Source organism: Lactuca virosa, chromosome 3 (assembly GCF_052849685.1).
Source record: "Lactuca virosa cultivar CGN04683 chromosome 3, Lactuca_virosa_CGN04683_v6, whole genome shotgun sequence".
Taxonomy (NCBI): domain Eukaryota; kingdom Viridiplantae; phylum Streptophyta; class Magnoliopsida; order Asterales; family Asteraceae; genus Lactuca; species Lactuca virosa.
Genome location: NC_136428.1, coordinates 296775116 through 296795051, shown reverse-complemented (window position 1 = coordinate 296795051; position 19936 = coordinate 296775116). Strand labels below are relative to the sequence as shown.

General features: G+C 34.4%; 1 pseudogene across 1 annotated transcript in view; it reads right to left on the bottom strand.

Moving 5' to 3' along the window:
- Nucleotides 1-43: 43 nt before the first annotated feature.
- The window catches only part of LOC145163009 (ceramide synthase 1 LOH3-like), a 41921-nt pseudogene continuing 22028 nt past the window's right edge, over nt 44-19936 (bottom strand). The window contains exon 6 of the transcript XR_013739503.1: nt 44-150. The product of XR_013739503.1 is annotated as a ceramide synthase 1 LOH3-like (transcript). The remainder of the gene's footprint in view (nt 151-19936) is intronic.

The window sequence follows — 19936 nt, the reverse complement described above, 5'->3', positions numbered from 1 at the left end:
TTACATTTTGTCATCGTTCTTTTAAATAGATTAAAAAATGTTACTGTGATGTTATATCATTTTTCAAATGACTTTCAAGTACCTTATGGATTGCAATGCAACAGAATTCAAATAGCGATCAATCCTTATGTTCGTTATCACTTTCAGAATCTGCAAAAGGGAAAAAGTATGAAACATAAATGATACATATGTAATACGTTAATGTATTGGCACCTTATTATATAACTAAAAATAATCAAATCATTAGTGAAATACGTAATACATTCACATTCTAATGTCTACCTTGATATCTAACTGAAGTAAAATGTTGACAAATAAACCTTGTTGTGGTCTATTGAGATTAAATATCATTTTATATTTTCTTCCTACTTATCTTCGTACCATATCAAATTAGGCGAATGCTCACGTGTTGCACAAAAACACCTATATAGTTAAAGTCTTTACAAATATATGTTTTTTTAAGTATAACAATAACGTTGTTGTTAAATTTGATTTAATAATTCGTATACTAAATTGATATAATATATTGATTATTTTGAATTATATGATAACATACATCTATTATAACTGCATAATCTCAATCGTTTGAATTATTTCTACCCGCGAGTTAGTCATAAATAAAATTAAATATAATATATGGTTTAATGTTATTTATAGTTGTTATTGTTAATTAATTTTTTTAAAATTTATTTGTTTAACGTTTTAATTTCTATCATTATAATTATTTAAAACATCAAACATTGTTTTTTGATTTTAAAGGTAACAATATAATCATTTATATAGAGTTATTTTTTTATTATTGTTATTGTAAGTTATTTCAAGCTACTTATTTGAAAACTTTTAATTATTATAAAAATATCTTTAGGAAATATTTTAGTTAAACTGAGATTATAATTTAGTTTTGCATTTAACACTACAATTTGTCACTTTTAACTATTCACAAAATATTCATTTTGTTTTTTAAGTGGAACTGAAATTTATATTTAAATTGACACTGTAATGTTATATTTAAATTAACAATTTAAGTATTTTGTCCAATCTGTTCAAAAGTTTAGCTTTAAACTGATAATGATTTACATACAACAACATATTTAATCAAATAAATTAAGTATAATATGTTAAAAGTTAAAAACATAACTTTATAAGTAGAAATAAAGATATTATTTTAATATTGAAATTTAGTTTATTTATGATTACTTTAAGTTTTATATTTATTTAACCTTATAAACCAACTTATTATTATTAATAGAAAGACACTACAATTTATCCCTTTTAACTATTTACAAAATATTTTTTGGGTTGTTTAATTGAAACTAAAATTTATATTTAAGTTGATTCTGTAATGTTATACTTAAATTTATAATTTTAGTATTTTATATAAACTGTTCAAAAGTTGTAACTTTAAAATAATAATGGTTTACATCCAATAATATATTAAAACTAATAAATTAAGTATAATATGTTAAAAATTAAGAAACATAACTTTATAAGTAGAAGTAAAGATATTCTTTTAATATTGAAATTTAGTTTATATATGATTACACTTTAGATTTTATATTTATTTAATCATATTAACCAACTTATAATCATTATTAGAAAGAAATTGAAAAGTCATGTGAGTTTCAAATGAATGTGGTGAAAGAAATTGAAAAGTCATTATTTTTTGCATTTATCACTTTTAACTATTTACAAAATATTTTTTGATTTTTTAAGTGAAACTGAAATTTATATTTAAGTTGACATTGTAATGTTATATTTAAAATAACAATTTAAGTATTTTGTCCAAAATGTTTAAAAGTTGTAGCTTTAAACTGATAATGGTTTACATAGAACAAGATATTAAATCTAATAAATTAAGTATATTATGTTAAAAGTTAAAGACATAACTTTATAAGTAGAAGTAAATATATTATTTTAAAATTGAAATTTAGTATATTTATGATTACACTTTAGGTTTGATATTTATTTAACCTTATTAAACAACTTATAATCATTATTAGAAAGACACTACAATTAATCATTTTTAACTATTTACAAAATATTCTTTGGGTTGTTTAAGTTAAACTAAATTTATATTTAAGTTGACTCTGTAATGTTATATTCAAATTAATAATTTAAGTATTTTATACAAATTGTTCCAAAATATATATCTTTAAAATCATAATGGTTTACATCCAACAATATATTAAAACTAATAAATTAAGTATAATATGTTAAAAGTTAAAAAAAAAACACTTAATAAGTAGAAGTAAATATATTATTTTAATATTGAAATTTAGTTTATATGTTTTTACACTTTAGGTTTGATATTTATTTAACCTTATTAACCAACTTATAATTATTATTAGAAAGAAATTGAAAAGTCATGGGAGTTTCAAATGAATGTGGTGAAAGGAAAATACATGGGATTTTCAAATGAATGTGGTGAAATGAAAAATGCTTCCTTATTAGAAAGAAATTGAAAAGTCATGGAAGTTTCAAATGAATGTGGTGAAAGGAAAAATGTTTCCTTTATATAGATATATAGATAGATAGATATAGATATATAGATAGATATAGATATAGATATAGATAGATAGATATAGATATAGATATGGATAGATATTGAGATGTGTCATATTTAATGAAATTAATAATATTTTTAATCTACTTATCATCATTTGATATGATAGGAAGATGAGTCTGAAAAAAATGTAGGAAGATATTTTATTTCTCTTGACATTATTAATTTACATAAAACATCTTAAACCTAAACATTAGCTAATTTATAAAAGGACCACAAGATTTTCTTATTTGTTTTTATTAAGGATATTTAAAATATTACAAAAAAGTTAAACCTTATAATTAACAAATGTACTAGGTTCTTTTTTCCTAACAGAGGCAAGATTTTATTAAACAAAAAAAGAAAATAAACCGGCAAGATGCTAAGATAAGAACACAACTAAAAAGGGTTAATGTCACTGTAGCCGAACCAATTTTTTGGTTTTGGTTTAAATGGTCCCTCAACTTAATTTCTTTCTTTTTAGGGGTACAAACTCGATATTGACCTGCTTATTTGGTCAACGTTACCTATTGCATCCAATTACCCCTTCAACCTAACCATTCATTTTTTATAATTTATTTCCTACATGCATACTCAGAGTTGCAGAAGAAGAATCAAGTTAATTTCCTACCACTATCAATTTTACATGCCGACATTGTCAATTTCCTACAACATTCAGATTTTAGGCATACATTCAAGAATGCATTCCTAATGACAAAAAAATCGAACAAAATTTATATTTCATATCCATCATCTTCACCATTTCCACCACCATCGGTTCCACCAGTGAAAAGAAAATCGATTTCCTAGTGAAAATAAAATTAAATTGTGGGAATTTATTCCACCACAATCGACTTCCAAAAAAAACATAATCGAACCCAACCAAAAAAAACTTGTAGTTACAATGCTTAAAGATGGTAGAAAAAAAATCAAACCTAGCAAAAGTTAAAGTCAACAAAAATCAAACCCGTCAAAAATCGTTGCAGAGCTATTAGTAATAGATGGCAACACAAATCAGACTGCTAAAAAATCTAACCCAACAAAAATTGATCCCTAGAATAGTTCTAGCATATGGAGAGAGAGAGAGAGAGAGAGAGAGAGAGAGAGAGAGAGAGAGAGAGAAGAATTAGTGATGGAATCACCTAGTGGTATTGTCGTTGCAGATGTAATCAACGATGAGTAAGAGATGATCTCAATTTGACCTAAATTAAATGCAACAAAAAACGTTCTAGGCTGGTTAAATGGAGATGGGCTCTCCCTTCACAAATGAAAAGGTGAATCGGCAGACAGAAGGCAATTCTTAGAACTGGATGGCGACAATAGTGATGGAAGATTAATGACGACAGCGGAGGTGGGAGATGGATGGAGAAGGTGGTGGTTGTAGATGATTTAATGTTAGCGGTAATCATAAGAATGATAATAATGAAGCCGAAGGTGCCGTGTGCGGTGTCCTAAATGTTGCGTAGGGTTTTAAAGGAGAAGAGAAAAGGGTAACAAGGAGAAGTTGGTGTTGAACGAAAAGAGGTTCCAAAAAATATCTATGTGGAACATTTATTTAATGATATGATATGGGGTAACCGGGTTACCCCTTTCACATTCTCAAAAGAGACCTTTTAAACCCAGCAAACTTCACTTTATACCTTTAGAAAATAATAAATTAAGTTGAAGGACCATTTAAACCAAAACCAAAAAGTTGATTGGACAATAATGACATTAATCCCAACTGAACGTTCAGCGAACTGTTCGTGAACCGTTCGGCGGGAAGTTCGTTTATGTTCATTTATTTCATAAACGAACGAACATGAACACAAATTATCGTTCGTTTAGTTAAACAAACGAACATGAACAATGGTCTCGTTTGTTCAATTATGTTCGTGAACGTTCGTTTATGTTGTTTGTTGACGTTCGTTCATATAAGTTCATTTTATGTTCACATATGCCTAATTTTGTTTGATTACATTAGTGTATTATATGTTCATTTATGTTATATCTTCAATTATGTTTTTTTATCTTTATTCATTTATGTTCGTTTGTTTATGTTCGTTTAGCATGTTCACGAACATAAACGAACGAACATGAACAATGTAAATTTTTAAACGAACGAACATGAACAACAAAACTCATTCGTTTATCTGTTCGTGTTCGTTTATTTGTTCGGCTAACTTAAACGAACGAACATGAACAAGCCCCGTTCGTGTTCGTTCGGTTCGTTTACAGCCCTACTAATACCCATCCATGAGCTAATGACAACTACAAAGGAACAACTTTAAATGACTAAGAATGCTATTTAAATTGTTTGGATAGCAAATACAGAATACACCATTAGATTTACATCTCACTTTAATAGCCATGTAATCGAATTCAAAAGAATCTTATAATTATTTCAAGGGAATGCTTGGGAAATCTTCGATTTGGGTTTATTTCCACTAACGAAATTAATTTGATGTTCACTCCTTAATGATCAAATCCACTCAATCATTTTTTTTTCTCTAGATGAACCACATATTATATATATATATATATATATATATATATATATATATATATATATATATATATATATATATATATATATATATATATATATATATATATATTATGGGGATTTTCGATATCTCCTATACCTTAAATCACAATTCCAAGGATATTTCATAAACCATCCATTTGAAATCCTACCTGATTGTTGACATCACTAGATAAGAACTTAAGGGGAAATTTAATGGGCAGAAAATTATAGCGTTATGCTCCCTAATGAGTTGAGAGAAGCTTAAGGGACCCGTGGGACTAAAGCTAGGAAGGTACGAATCACAAGGTCATGAATATGATCTTCTAGATTTCACGAAGAACGTCTTGAAAATAAAAAATATGATGTTATTTTCGGGATAAATAGATATGATCATTTTCATTGAAAATGGCGAAAATAATGTTTACCTTCATGGGAGCTTCGGGATTAAACGTCCTTGATGGGAGCTCGAGGGATTAAACATAGGAGGATGGCAAAAGTCCACTAAGATGGAGGAGCACCGCTAAGGTATGTGATATGTGTATCAGAGACAATGATAGGATGTGTTTGATCATTTCATATCTAAATAATGGACTCCTATTGGTTCTTACAGTAAGTTCGAAATTCATTAAGACACATATCCACACTCTAAGTGGGTAATTAAAACCAAAATTTGACCTAACTACATCAGATTGATAAGGCCAATTTAGCTTTAAGGATAGGCGAGAACAAAAATGTTTTTCAAATACAAATCAGTTTTTAACGACCCGCAAATTTGAGTATTTCTTATACTTTATAGAGGAAAGATAAGCGAGAAAGTAGAATGTTATTCAATAAAGTCAAGAAAATGTCAAAGTTGACCAAAACGCAACATGTCTGATTACAAAACAAGGCACATAGACCATCCTGAGACATAGGACACGTGGTGCATGAATATGGTACATGACAGTCCACCATCAGGGGAACGGCACGCACATGACAGGGGTGCAACAAATAATTCCTGTTTTGGACCCTATAAATAGCTCGAAATGTCTTTTCGTTAGTTACTTTGGTAAGATGGAGACAGAGTCTGTGAGTATCAATTACAACCTAGAGACGAAAGTCGTGAGATCTGTTAGAGACGGTACAATTATTATATGAGGTAAGGTATGTCTTTTATTCGTTAATACATAATTGTAGTTACATATATTTGGATTGGGAAGGGTTGATGAAACCTGATATAGTATTTAAATTTCGTAATGTGGTGTTGTGGTGTTGTTTTGAACTAATCGGTAAGATTGATAGAGGGTTTTCATGATGGAATTATTGATTTGGAAAATGAGGGTGTAGACCCTAGTTTACATAACTGTCGGATCGGTGAGACTGGACTATTAGCTTATAGGATTAAGCCATTTAGTAATAATTTTATGGACCATAGTGATTTGGTAATAAATGCTTACCAAGTTCTGTTAGTGACCAGACAAATTGTCACTAGAGTAGATATAATAAATAAGCTCATAATATATTGAGATAAGTTCTAAGGAACTTAGTATATTTTCAAAAGATGTTAGGACAAGCGATTGAGTTAAGAGATAACGCAAGACTAGAGGCTGGAATGGAAGTTAGTTTGCACTAACCCGCTAGGTGGGTACATGTGGATTTTCCCTCCGGGTTACATGAAATATTAGTAAAGATTTATGTTAAATATTTGGAAATCATTTGGGAATGTTTCTTGTTTGAAAAGTATTAATTATTAGCTAGCGAATAAATGAACTCTTTTTCTAAAAGAGTAAGTAAAAGGTTTCGAAAGACAAATGTTGTCTAACATATTAATTTTTCACGAGTAATGGTTAACGGGTTATGATTTGTTACGTAGATGATTGAAAAGTATTAATAAGTTGTGATTCACAGTTGTGAAATGTTTTGAATTATTACTATAAAAATTTATAATAGTTATGTTTGAACATGTCATTTGTGTGTGATTGAGTAAGTAAAATAACAACGGTGATCATGCATCATACAAGAGAGTTGCATACTAAAACGTAATTTTAGGCTTACCCAAGGGGTCCATGTGGGGACCAATATTGTCCAAGTGGTTTGCATTAGGACCAATGTTACCTAAGGGGTCTGCGTGGGGACCAATGTTGCCTAAAGGGACCGTGCGGAAATCAATATTTCCCAAGGGGTCTATTTAGGGACGGGTGTTGCCCAAAGGGTCCATGTACGGACCAACATTGTGTAAGGGGTCCACGTGAGGACTAATTGTGGTGCTTTTCCTAGATGAATTGTATCGTGGTAAAGTTTAGCTCTAGTTGTCACATTTTGTGACCAACCCAATTTGGGCGTTTATTTGTCACATGCAGTGACCAACCCAATTAGGGTGTTATTAAGTCACTTGTTGTAGCTCATCCGGATTTGGAGCGGTCCTTATGGACATTAAACTCAGCAGAATAATTGTATTGAGCGAGGACATGCATAACAAGTCATGCATTATGTTTATAAATGCATGTAAAAGGACAGTTTGGTTGAATGATTTTGATGTTAATTTTGTGTCTTAACCCATGTAGCTCACCGGACAATGTTTTTCCCACGTATTTTTGTTAAATGCCATGTATTCTAGGTAATGAAATTAAACATAGAAGGCTATGTTGTTACCGGTAGCGGAGAGTCACTGGATAAAATATGGATATAGTTTCCATGACAGAAACAACATGTGAACTTTACTATGGTTTATTTGTAATAGTTGTAATGCCCGAATTGAAAGCTTTACAATTGTATTAATAAATAAGTTGGAAATTTTTGTGATAATAACTTATAAATAGGGCCCATTTTTGGGACCATAACTTATAAATAGGGCACATGATGCACCATCATTGTTCATGATGCTTCATCATGTGTATAGTTGATGTGTATAAAGTTGAAGGTTCTAGAAGCGTCCGCATGGAATTTCTGATTGGTTGGAAATTAAGGCACCCCTTCCATAGGATAGTTATGGATGGGCTTTTCCTATCAGATTTAGGGTTTCCCATGTCTTCCTATAAATAAGCTCATATCCCCATCATTTTAAATTGCTAGTTTAGTATTCAGTGAGAGCTTAGAGTGTGATACAACATTGAGTGTTTGTAATAGTTCATGAAAGTTAATAAAATCCTCTCTCTCTCTCTCTCTCTCTTTCTCTCTCTCTCTCTCTCTCTCATACACCGATGGACATAGGTCACTTTTTTTAAACGAAAGTCTATTCTACTCCTAAGCTACTCCTTAATTCCACCTATGTCCATGATAAGATTTGAACCCTCAAACTCAAGAAAGGATGGCAACACCTGATACAGTTGGGCTAGAAACCCGTTAGTGGATGTAGGTCAGCTTGACCGAAACATATTAGATATTTTGTTCATTTGGTTTACGTTTTTCAGAAGTTTTATTTCCTCGAGTTTCCTCGAAGTTTGTTTTTACACTTGTTTGAAGTTCGTAACTTGTTTTGTTTTCCAACACTTTTGGCTAGATAAATATGAATTCTCTATCCCTCTTCATACTCTCTCTTGTTTTGTCTCTTATGGAATTAATATCATAAAACAAGAAATTGATACTTGCATCTTTCTTAAAGTGATTACTTGGGTTTTAACTTAAAGCTTAAGCGTTTTCGTATTATTACAAGAAGGACTAGAATTCATATCATATTGATATATTTTGGCGTTTCTTCTAACGTGGGGTTCTACTCTACATTATTCATCAAATTCCAACCAACCAAGAGGAATCAAAGACTTCAATGGTTGTATTATGTTCTTCCTATGGTGGTTATAATCTTTCCATGTTTCTAAAATGGCCCTTGGTTGGTTAATTTTTTTTAAGTTTATTTACAATTTTAAAGCTTTCGTTGTCGTTTCTAGTGCTTTGAGAAACCAATTTTTGAATAAAACTCAACAATCGGTATCAGAGCCATTTTTGCAACATTGGTTACGTCATTATATTATTTGGTATAATCTTTGTTTTTGGAAAACATGATTGTTTTTTTTGTAAGAAAATTTCATACATATTTTCTGTGAAAGCTTTAATATGTTTATAATTTTTATTTTTATGACTAGAAGTTTACATGCATCTTTTTAGTCATAAAAGTTTTCTTAGAAAAACAAAGTGTTATTTTGTAGATTATATATATATATATATATATATATATATATATATATATATATATATATATATATATATATATATATATATATGTGATGTGCATAAACTAGTCATGGACCATTTATGATGTTACTTGTGTTGATTTGTTAAATTGGGTGTAATATTTATTTATTCATATGGTATGTAATAATTAAATAGATATTTTTCATTTTGTTTGTTTTTTGAGTAATCGATTGTTAGAATAGTTTATGTTTATAAAAATGTAACAATAATGAAAATGGTGGCCATTTTAAAGATCAAAAGTTCATGCACCAAGTTTTATTAAAGTTTTATAAAGTTTATAAAATTATTTTATGAATTTTCTACAAGTGTTTAAGCAAGTAGGAGGATGAACACATCATCAGAAGATTTTGTCTCTTATGTCTCGTGGGAATGGAGTTGGAATTTTTGTCATGGCATTATTGTGATGTGTTACAAGATGTCATTAGTTTATGGTTGGTTTATGCACACATATTTTATGTTTTTTGACGCTTGTTTTATGTTTATGTATTATGCATATTTGTAAAATATAATTTTAAATTCTAGACAAATTTTTATATACATAAAATGTAACAAATTGTGGTTCTAAAACAAAAACTTTTTTTTTTGTTATAAAAACCTTAATCACTGCAAATTTTGATGATTAAATTTTATAAGTTTAAAATTGAGATTTTAAAAACCTATCAAACTTCAAAGCTTATAATGAAAGATAGGTTTTATTAAAATGTTTATAAATATTTCTTTAGCGCTCAAACGTCAAATCTTAATACAAGATATTAAATTTAAAATTTGATTGCGTCAATTATAATTAATTGGATTTTATAAAATAAGCATTTCTATAAAATGTGACTTTGCTAAAATATACCATAGCTTATTGGATGCATTCAATAGCCATTATATCATATGTTTTAAACTAGAATTATAAAAACATTAAAAGAACCCTTATTAAAACGTAAGTCTATGTCATTCATTTTGACAACACTCGCACGTTACTTGTATAAGATATTGGGATAAAGATCAGCTAACCGCTAGTGTTATCTTTTGATAGTCGAGTTGTATTCGTGATTTCTATAAGCAAGTGATAGGCCGATTAAACATGTTACTCAAACCAAATGATTTGATCGGAAATCTTTTATGATAAAGGTCACCTAAGAAAAAGAAGTTTGAGGCATAGATGAGATCAAACATGTCTATCAACATAAGTTGTAAGCGATCCCATAACGTTAGGAAGTATATGTTAGAATAAAATTGTTAATCGCTATCTACCTAGTTGAATTAAATAAATGGGATAAAGGATACCTAACCATTTATTTGTTTTGCAACTTGGATCCCAGAATTTGATGATTAATTTTTTAGAAACTTAAAGGGTATTAATTATTTAATATTTAAATATTGAAAATACTAAATAAAATTTTATTAAAATTTTATAGATGAAAACAAAATCCACTCGCATTACTATACATCGTATTTCTCTTGCTGATCTATAAGAAATAATAACATTCGATGTATAGAATTTCGATGGTTGGCTTCATGTCTTGAGAGTCATTCTCAAGAAAGATCAGAAATTGTATATTATTGAAGGCCATGTTTCTGAACCACCTTGTCTAAGTAGTAGATTTGAATATAACGCCTATTGGAAGCATCATTGTGATGTTGAAGATGTATCTGAAATCCTACTGGGATTTCTAATTTCATCATATTAGTCCCAAAGATCAAAGATCCTCTCACATTAGGTGATTAGTGACCCATTAGTCTCATTGGGTACTTTTACAAAATAATACCCAAGCCTCTTGCCTTAAGACTTAAAAAAGTGACTGGGAACGTTATTGGCGAGGTTCAATCAACAAACATAGACGGAAGAAATAATAGCTAAGGCTCTCGCCTTAAGACTTAAGAAAGTGATCGGGAATGTTATTGGCGAGGTTCAATCAGCAAACATAGACGGGAGAAATATTCTTGAGGGGCCGCTCATCATCAACGAACTTTGCACTTGGGCTAAAAAGGTCAGGAAAAGGATGTTTCTTCTTAAAGTCGACTTCGAGAAAGCATTTGACTACATTAAATGGGGTTTTCTAGACTTAATAATGGAGCAAATGGGTTTGGGGATGGAGATCATGGATTCGGGGGTGTCTCACTTCTGCTCGAGCCTCAGTACTAGTTAACGGCATACCTACTCTAAAGTTCTCGATAACTAAGGGTGTCAGACACGGTGTGTGACCACTAGCAAAGTTGGGGTCGAGCAAACTCTAAAGATGTATTATGTATAAGTGAAACCACATCTTAATCTTGTTGCAATGGATCATCTATAGCCAAAAGGTATCATTTGTATAAGTATATATATATATATATATATATATATATATATATATATATATATATATATAAATATATAAATTGAAAACCATGTAGAAATGAACTTTGAAAGTCAACACAATTAACATAAGGCCGCATCAGATAACACAAGATAAAACAAGTCAACACAAATCAAATGGATAAATTTAAAAGCATGAAATTAAATATTACTAAAGAGATTTCGGTTTTTGGAATAAAAAACCAAGGGTTTTCGGTTTTGTAGGGCCATGATCTCATGATATGGCTGAAATCTCAAAGCCTATGACCGAAATCTCTTTTGTGGATGACATTAAGATCGAAATCACCCTTCCTTGGGTGATACCAAACCGAAATCAAAGTGATTTCGGTCATAGTGTGGCCGAAATCACCCAAAAGGTGGTCAAATGGTGCCACTTGATTGGTGGATTAACTTCCCAATGAGATAATTACATTTACCATTGTAAACATCACTTTACCTTATCTTTTCCTTCCTATATAAACACGATTTAGGACTCCTGCAACATCTTCACAGTTAAACATTTCACCACTTATTCTCTCAAAATCAAACCCATAATTCTCTCAAGATCAAGCCTTATTTCTCAAGATCAAGTCCAAACCTTTCAAAGTTTAGCTTTCAATTTAATTTCGAAGAGATTTGTTGTAAGTATCTCGTATATAATCTCGTGTTTATTCAACACTTTCTTTGATATATCCTCTCATTTACACATGTCATTATATGTTTAAAACCATTAGGATACGGCTACCTTCAAATGTTCTAACTCGAAGATCATCGTTTTTACCTCGTTATCTAGCCAAGAACGCATATAATGTGAGTTTATACCCTTACATTTTTCAAGACGTTTTCTATGTTTTAGGAGGGAATACAAGTAACACACAAGAAAATTTACGTTAAAACGTAATCATTTAAATACGTTTGTTTACTATTTTTACGAAAAGTGATAAATACGTGAAACGACTTTACTACCAAACTCGTATATTTTTACATACAATGTTTTGATAAATACGTAAAGATATGAAAAACGGTTACAAAATACACTACATTATTCTTATATATATATATATATATATATATATATATTGAGTACAAAACGTTCATTTCTTTAAACTATATAAATACAGTTTACGAAACTTTACCACTTTTGTAACCAGTTGAGCAAAGGGTGTAATTATATAAAGTACATATATAATTGTTTTACGGCATTTTCGATATTATCCTAGAAAAAATGGGATAATTTTACATATACAAACGTTTTCATTACAAAAACACGTACACTTGTTGAATAGATTTGTGATACATTGTCTTCATCATACCTAACTGAGGTATACACGAAAGTCTTGTTTTATAACCGGAATATCCCATAAGAGAGTGTGATACTTGTGTATAGATCTATACAGGACTGATGATCGCACACCTTGACTGTTAGCTACAGTCAGAGCGACATGTTAGGGGTGAGAAATGTCATAAACGTTTCGACGTCTGAAGAACGTCGAGGCAGACAATTCATTTTTAGCACGGTTATGAGAACTCACAAGGGGAAACGACGATACGTCTATTTTACACGAAAACACATTACTTCAAACGGTTTTATATACGAATAAAACTACATATTACTATTTTTAGGTATGGAAAACACTTGTACATTTCGGTCTCGGAACATTTAAGACTACAACTCATTTTATGAAAAATATCGGATTTTCTGGAAACAAACACGATTAATTTATACGGAAAGGCTTACAATTATTCATACAAACTCTAATGAACTCACCAACTTAATTGTTGACACTTTTTCAAACAACTTGTATTCTCAGGGAATCAGTAAAACAGGTAACCAATAGCTTTTGAGGATGGGACGCTAAGGCGTCAAACAAATATTTTTTTCATCATATTGCAATTGACTTTTGAAAGATGTAACACTTACAATGATGTAACTTTTCAATTATATATATGATGGTTATGTTTTCTTTCTTTACGATTACTCAATTGTTATGATACAATACATGAAAGTCATCTACCCCCGGATGTTTCCGCCATCCTGGTTTGGGGGTGTGACAGATTGGTATCAGAGCATTGTTTATAGTGAACTAAGTATATCAAACCACATAGGTTATACAAACTATAAATACAATGGGACTAAAACTCTCTGACGTAACATTTTCGTACAAGTATACTTTAAAATATTATGATATTTTTATAAAAGTATAAGTACAATCATACTTTCTAGTTCGGTGTCATAACAGTAACAAAACAAAAAGTATTAAGATAAGTTGAACACTACGAGTAAGCCCCGGGGTATGTAATCAGATCCGGGATGAATATAGCCTGATCAACTATATTTATCCAGGATGTGACTAACGTATGCCGAGGAATGGTCATAGTGAACGACAAGTCTAAACTTACCAACAAACCATACAAAGAATCTCTAAACTTAAAATACTACAGGAGTATTTTGTGATACGATAAAACCACACACTTAGATTCTTTATGTACCTCTTACCCCTATTCTCGAATAGACTCTATGGCAGGATTCCACCTACCCGGAGATCCCTACCCCCCTTAACCAGGGAAACGTCGGCTGGATCGTGGGAGATCCAGTGGAGGATTCTGAAGAGATTTCGGAAGAAGAAGAGGAGACGTCGAGGAAGACACCGACTTAGAACCAGAAGTTTACAATCCACCGCACGTCGCCCAAAACCCCAGACGGAACTTCCATGGTCCGACGCCTCGATGGGCAGTAGATTTAAGAAGATGGAGCCAAGAACAGGGCCAACACCCACCCTATGGTATGGAACGAGGTTTCTACAACCTCGATAGAGGGGGTTCAGCAGACAGGGCTCTCCATGTCATAATTTGTCGCATCGCTCACCAGGGTGAACAGGCAAGGGCATCCACTAACCATATCAGGGAGGTTGGCGCCAACACCGAGGTCACATCAGTCCATCTTCGTCATCTGGATGAAGATCATGATCGAACACGAGATCATACCGAGGCCCTTCAGAGGGAAGTTACCGCGACTCGAGATGAGATGAGAGAATATCGGGAACGTCAAACCATAATGGAGAGGCGTGTATTTGAGGCCGAGCACCGAGTGAAGGAGATGTAGACCTTCATGACTTCATCTCATGGCTCACAGAAGACCAACCGCCACGAGTAGTTTCCTATACTACTCATGTTTTGTTATAGATTAGGTGTTTTTCTTTCCGTATGTAAGTACAACCCTACGAATAAATGATTAGACTATTCAAGGGGTCGATATGCTGTCAAAATTTTCTCGTACATTAATGTATTGTAGGCCTGCTTAGAAGTCCAAATTTTCCCAGTATTATGTACTAAAATATATCAATGAAATTGACATGCATTTTATTTCATTGGGGAGTCACTAATAAATTCATAAATTGATTGTAATCATTTAATTAACTATGGTAGATTTCCATCACGAATCGCTTACAAAATACACTAAAGTCATAACATAAAACGCATAGAACTAAAATAATTCAGTTCAATAACACCCGACTTGTAACCACTATTGAAAACTCATCATAGTTTCATCTTTAAACTTTATGGCAGAAAAATGTCATCGCACAAATCTAACAGGCGTTACAACAACACAACAACGCCACCACCAGCACCACCACCGATGGATACTGCTGTCTTTTAAGCTGCTGTAACAGCCATTGTAACGGCTGCCATAGCACAGATTAGCTCCAACGGTACCAATAGGGCTGGAATTGGTACTAATAGTTCTAACCAAGGTGACAACCATGGCCGATCGAGAGGATGCTCCTATAAGGACTTCTCGAACTGCAAACCCAAAGCATTCTATGGCGACGGAGGCGTCATCGCCATGACAAGGTGTTTCGAAAAGACTGAGTCAGTATTTGAAATATGTGTTTGTCCGGAAGAGAGTAAAGTCAAATCCGCAGCATGCACATTCACCGACGGGGCCCTCTCCTGGTGGAACGGTCAGGTCAAATAATTAACACTCCATGTGGCCAACACTTTGAGTTGGGAGGACCTAAAAATCATGAGGTTGGCAGAGTATTACCCAAGGGGCGAAATACAAAAACTGGAGCAAGAACTCTGGAACCTCACAATGGAGGGTTCCAATATAGCAGCATATACCACAAGGTTCAGTGACTTGGCAGTGCTTTGTCCTGGGATGGTCACCCTGGAAAGAAAAAAGGTGGAGCGTTACATCTGGGTACTATCCCCCCAGATCCAAGGAAATGTGGTATCTTCAAACCCCTCCACCTTTGATAGTGCCAAACGCTTGGCACGAACGCTTGTAGATCATGGAGTCCGCCAGGGCTTTATGACGGCCATTCCCGAACAAGCAAAAGGGAGTGACAACAAAAGAAGACCCTGGAACAAGAGGAAGGGCAAATCAACGCAAGAACCCGCCAAGAAACAACAAATAGTGGTAGCCCACACTGTCACTATCCCGACCCCCTAGCACCAACAAAGCAATATGTTGGATCCCTACCCAAATGTAACAAGTGCAACTTCCACCATGTTGGATCTTGTCGGGAAATGCATTGCACAAATTGCAATAAGAAAGGACACATTGTCCGTTTCTGTAAGGAGCCAGCCCATCAGGCCATCCCAACCACAAATACCAGAGTGAGCCGAACATGCTACGGGTGCAGGGAAACAAGGCATTTCAGAAGGGAATGCCCAAAGGCCAACAACAGGAATGTTGGGGGTACAGGAAGAGTTCTGACATTAGGACACGAGGAAGCCCTGAAGGATCCCACGGTGGTTACCGGTACGTTCCTTCTTAATAACTCATATGCATGCTTACTCTTCGATAATGGTGCGGAGAGAAGTTTTCGTGAGCCACAAATTTAAACTCATACTCAACCAAAAACCACAATCACTCAACGAAATATTCACAGTTGAAATGTCAAATGTTAAAACTGAAATCACTAAAGACGTGTACATAGGGTACAATCTAACTCTAAACAATCATTCCTTTCAAATCGATTTAATGTCGGTTACAATAAGGAGTTTCGAAGTTATCATTGGTATGGATTGGTTAAGTCCTCACCACGTCGATATCTTGTGTTACGAAAAAGTCGTCCAACTCAACATACCAAATAACGAGACCCTCGTCATCTACAGTGACAAACCTAGCACAAGTCTCAAAATCATCTCATGCATCAAGGCTCAGACCTATCTGCGCAAGAAGTACCATGCATTCCTAGCACACGTTGTTGACAAGAAGAAGGAGGTAAAGGATATCAAGGATATTCCATAAGTCTATAACTTTCCCGATGTATTCCCAGAAGACCTTCCGGGAATACCTCCTTTGCGACAAGTCGAGTTCAGAATCGACTTAATTCCTGGAGCCACCCCCATAGCCAAGTCCCCATACCGATTGGCTCCAGCCGAAATGCAGGAATTATCCAGTCAACTAAACGAACTACTGAACAAAGGATTTATCCGACCAAGCTTCTCACCATGGGGAGCACCAGTTTTGTTCGTTAAGAAGAAATACAGATCTTTTCGCATGTGCATTGACTATCGTGAGTTGAACAAACTCACTATCAAAAACCGATATACCCTACCCCGAATCAATGACCTATTTGACCAACTTCAGGGAGCATGCTACTTCTTAAAAATTGATCTCAGGTAGGGTTACCACCAACAGCGGGTCCAGGAGGAAAATGTTTCCAAAACGGCGTTTCAGACTCGCTATGGTCACTACGAGTTCGTGGTGATGCCCTTCGGATTAACGAATGCAGTACCTGTGTTCATGGACCTGATGAATCGGGTATTCCGACCTTACTTAGATAAATTCGTGATAGTGTTCATCGATGACATATTGATCTATTCACGAAGTAAGGAAGAGCACATTCAACATCTACGACAAGTCCTAGAGACATTGAGGACGGAAAAGCTATATGCCATGTTTTCCAAATGTGAATTTGGGATCCGAGAGGTGGACTTCTTAGGTTAATTGGTCAGCAAAGAGGGAATACATGTGGACCCCTCCAAAATCAAGGCAATTAAGAACTGGAAAGCACCAAGAACACCGACGAAGATCCGCCAGTTCTTAGGCCTTGTTGGCTACTACAGAAGATTCATACATAACTTCTCCAAGATCGCTAAGCCACTCACTACCTTGAAAGAAAAAGGAGTGACCTTCAACTGGGAAGATAAACAGGAGGTTGCCTTCCACACACTAAAGCAAGCCTTATGCAGCGCCCCGATCTTGTCTCTTCTCGAAGGAACCGAAGACTTTGTGGTCTACTGTGACGCATCCAAGCAAGGTTTGGGATGTGTGCTTATGCAACGAGGAAAGGTCATCGCCTATGCCTCGAGACAACTTAAGACTCACGAAGCTAACTACACCACGCATGACCTCGAACTGGGAGAAGTGGTGTTTGCCCTGAAGATTTGGAGGAACTACCTTTACGGCACCAAATGCACAATCTTCACAGACTATAAAGGTCTCCAACATATCTTTGATCAAAAGGAACTCAACATGAGGCAACGACGATCGTTGGAGCTACTAAACGATTACGAATGTTAAATTCGTTATCATCCAAAAAAGGCCAACGTAGTAGCAGATGCCCTCAGCCGAAAAGAATACTCAGGTCGTCGAGTAAAGTCGTTGACCATAACTATCCACTCAAACCTATCCACACAGATCAAAGAGGCCCAACTGCAAGCCTTGAAACCTGAAAATGTCACAGGTGAATCCTTGAGAGGAATGGATAAAAATCTGGAGGTCAAGGGTGACGGAGCTCGTTATCTCATGAATCGGATCTGGACAGCGAAGTTTGGTGGGTATAGAGACGTTGTCAAGAACGAGGCTCACAAGACCAAGTACCCCGTTCATCCCGGTTCAGACAAGATGTACCTGGACCTCAAGAAATTTTATTGGTGGCCACACATGAAGGCAGAAATCGCTACCTATGTGGGCAAATGCCTGACTTGCACCAAGGTCAAGGTAGAATACCAAAAGCCCTCGGGTTTACTACAACAACCAGAAATACCCGAGTAGAAGTGGGAGCGGATAACCATGGACTTCATCACCAAGTTACCCAAGACGACAGGTGGACTCGACACCATCTGGGTGATCGTTGACAGGTTGACCAAATCTGCACACTTCCTGCCAATAAAAGAAACCGACAAGATGGAGAAGCTAACCAGAACCTACATCAAAGAGATCGTGTGATTACATGGTGTACCAATATCCATCATCTCTGACAGAGATAGTAGATTCACCTCGCGGTTCTGGCAGTCACTACAAAAATCCTTCGGAACCAAGCTCGACATGAGTACAACGTACCATCCCCAAACTGACAGGAAATCGAAAGAATCATACAGACGCTGGAGGACATGTTGAGAGCCTGTGTGATAGACTTTGGTAAAGCTTGGGATACCCATTTACCACTCATCGAATTCTCGTACAATAACAGCTATCACACTAGCATCAAGGTCGCGCAATTCGAAGCCCTCTACGGACGCAAGTGCAAATCACCTCTGTGTTGGGCTAAAGTGGGTGGCACACAGCTAGCAAAGAGGCAAGTTCCTGACAGCACTCTCACCAGCCCCGAGATAATACGAGAAACTACGTAGAAATTGTTCAAATCCGTGAACGGCTTAAAGCATCTAGGGACCGGAAAAAGAGCTATGCAGATAAGAGACGCAAACCCTTGGAGTTCCAGGTTGGTGAACGCGTTCTGTTAAAAGTCTCACCTTGGAAGGGAATGATACGTTTTGGAAAACGTGGAAAACTAAATCCACGGTATATCGGACCATTCGAGATCCTTGCTAGAATCGGCTCGGTAGCTTACAAAGTCCAACTACCACAGGAACTCAACAACGTACACCCCACCTTCCATGTATCCAATCTAAAGAAGTGTCTATCCGACGAGACCCTTGTAATCCCACTCGATGAAATCGAGGTAAATGAGAGTCTCAACTTCATCGAAGAGCCAGTGGAAATCATGGATAGGGAAATCAAAAGAACAAAACAAAGTCATATACTAATAGTGAAGATCTATTAGAACACCAAGTGAAGACCTGAATACACCTGGGAACGAGAAGACCAGATGAAACAAAAATACCCACATCTTTTCCCCAACCCTCGAAGTCCCACTCAGAATGCTAATTTCGGGACGAAATTCCCTTTAACGGGGGGATGATGATTAAGCAATTGTCGAGGACAATCTGAGGTTTGCCAAAGATTGGTTGCTCATGGACAATTGGAAGTATAGAGATAGGACCATATTGACATATTCTGAAAGGAGGCAACTCTTGTTCAGAAGTGATAGTCAAAATGGGAGTATGGAATTGTCTCCATAGGTGGAAGTTATTCTTTGAATCTGTGTAAGATTAGAGAACTTAATGCAAGAAGGGTGTTTAAAGGAATGTACTTTGAATG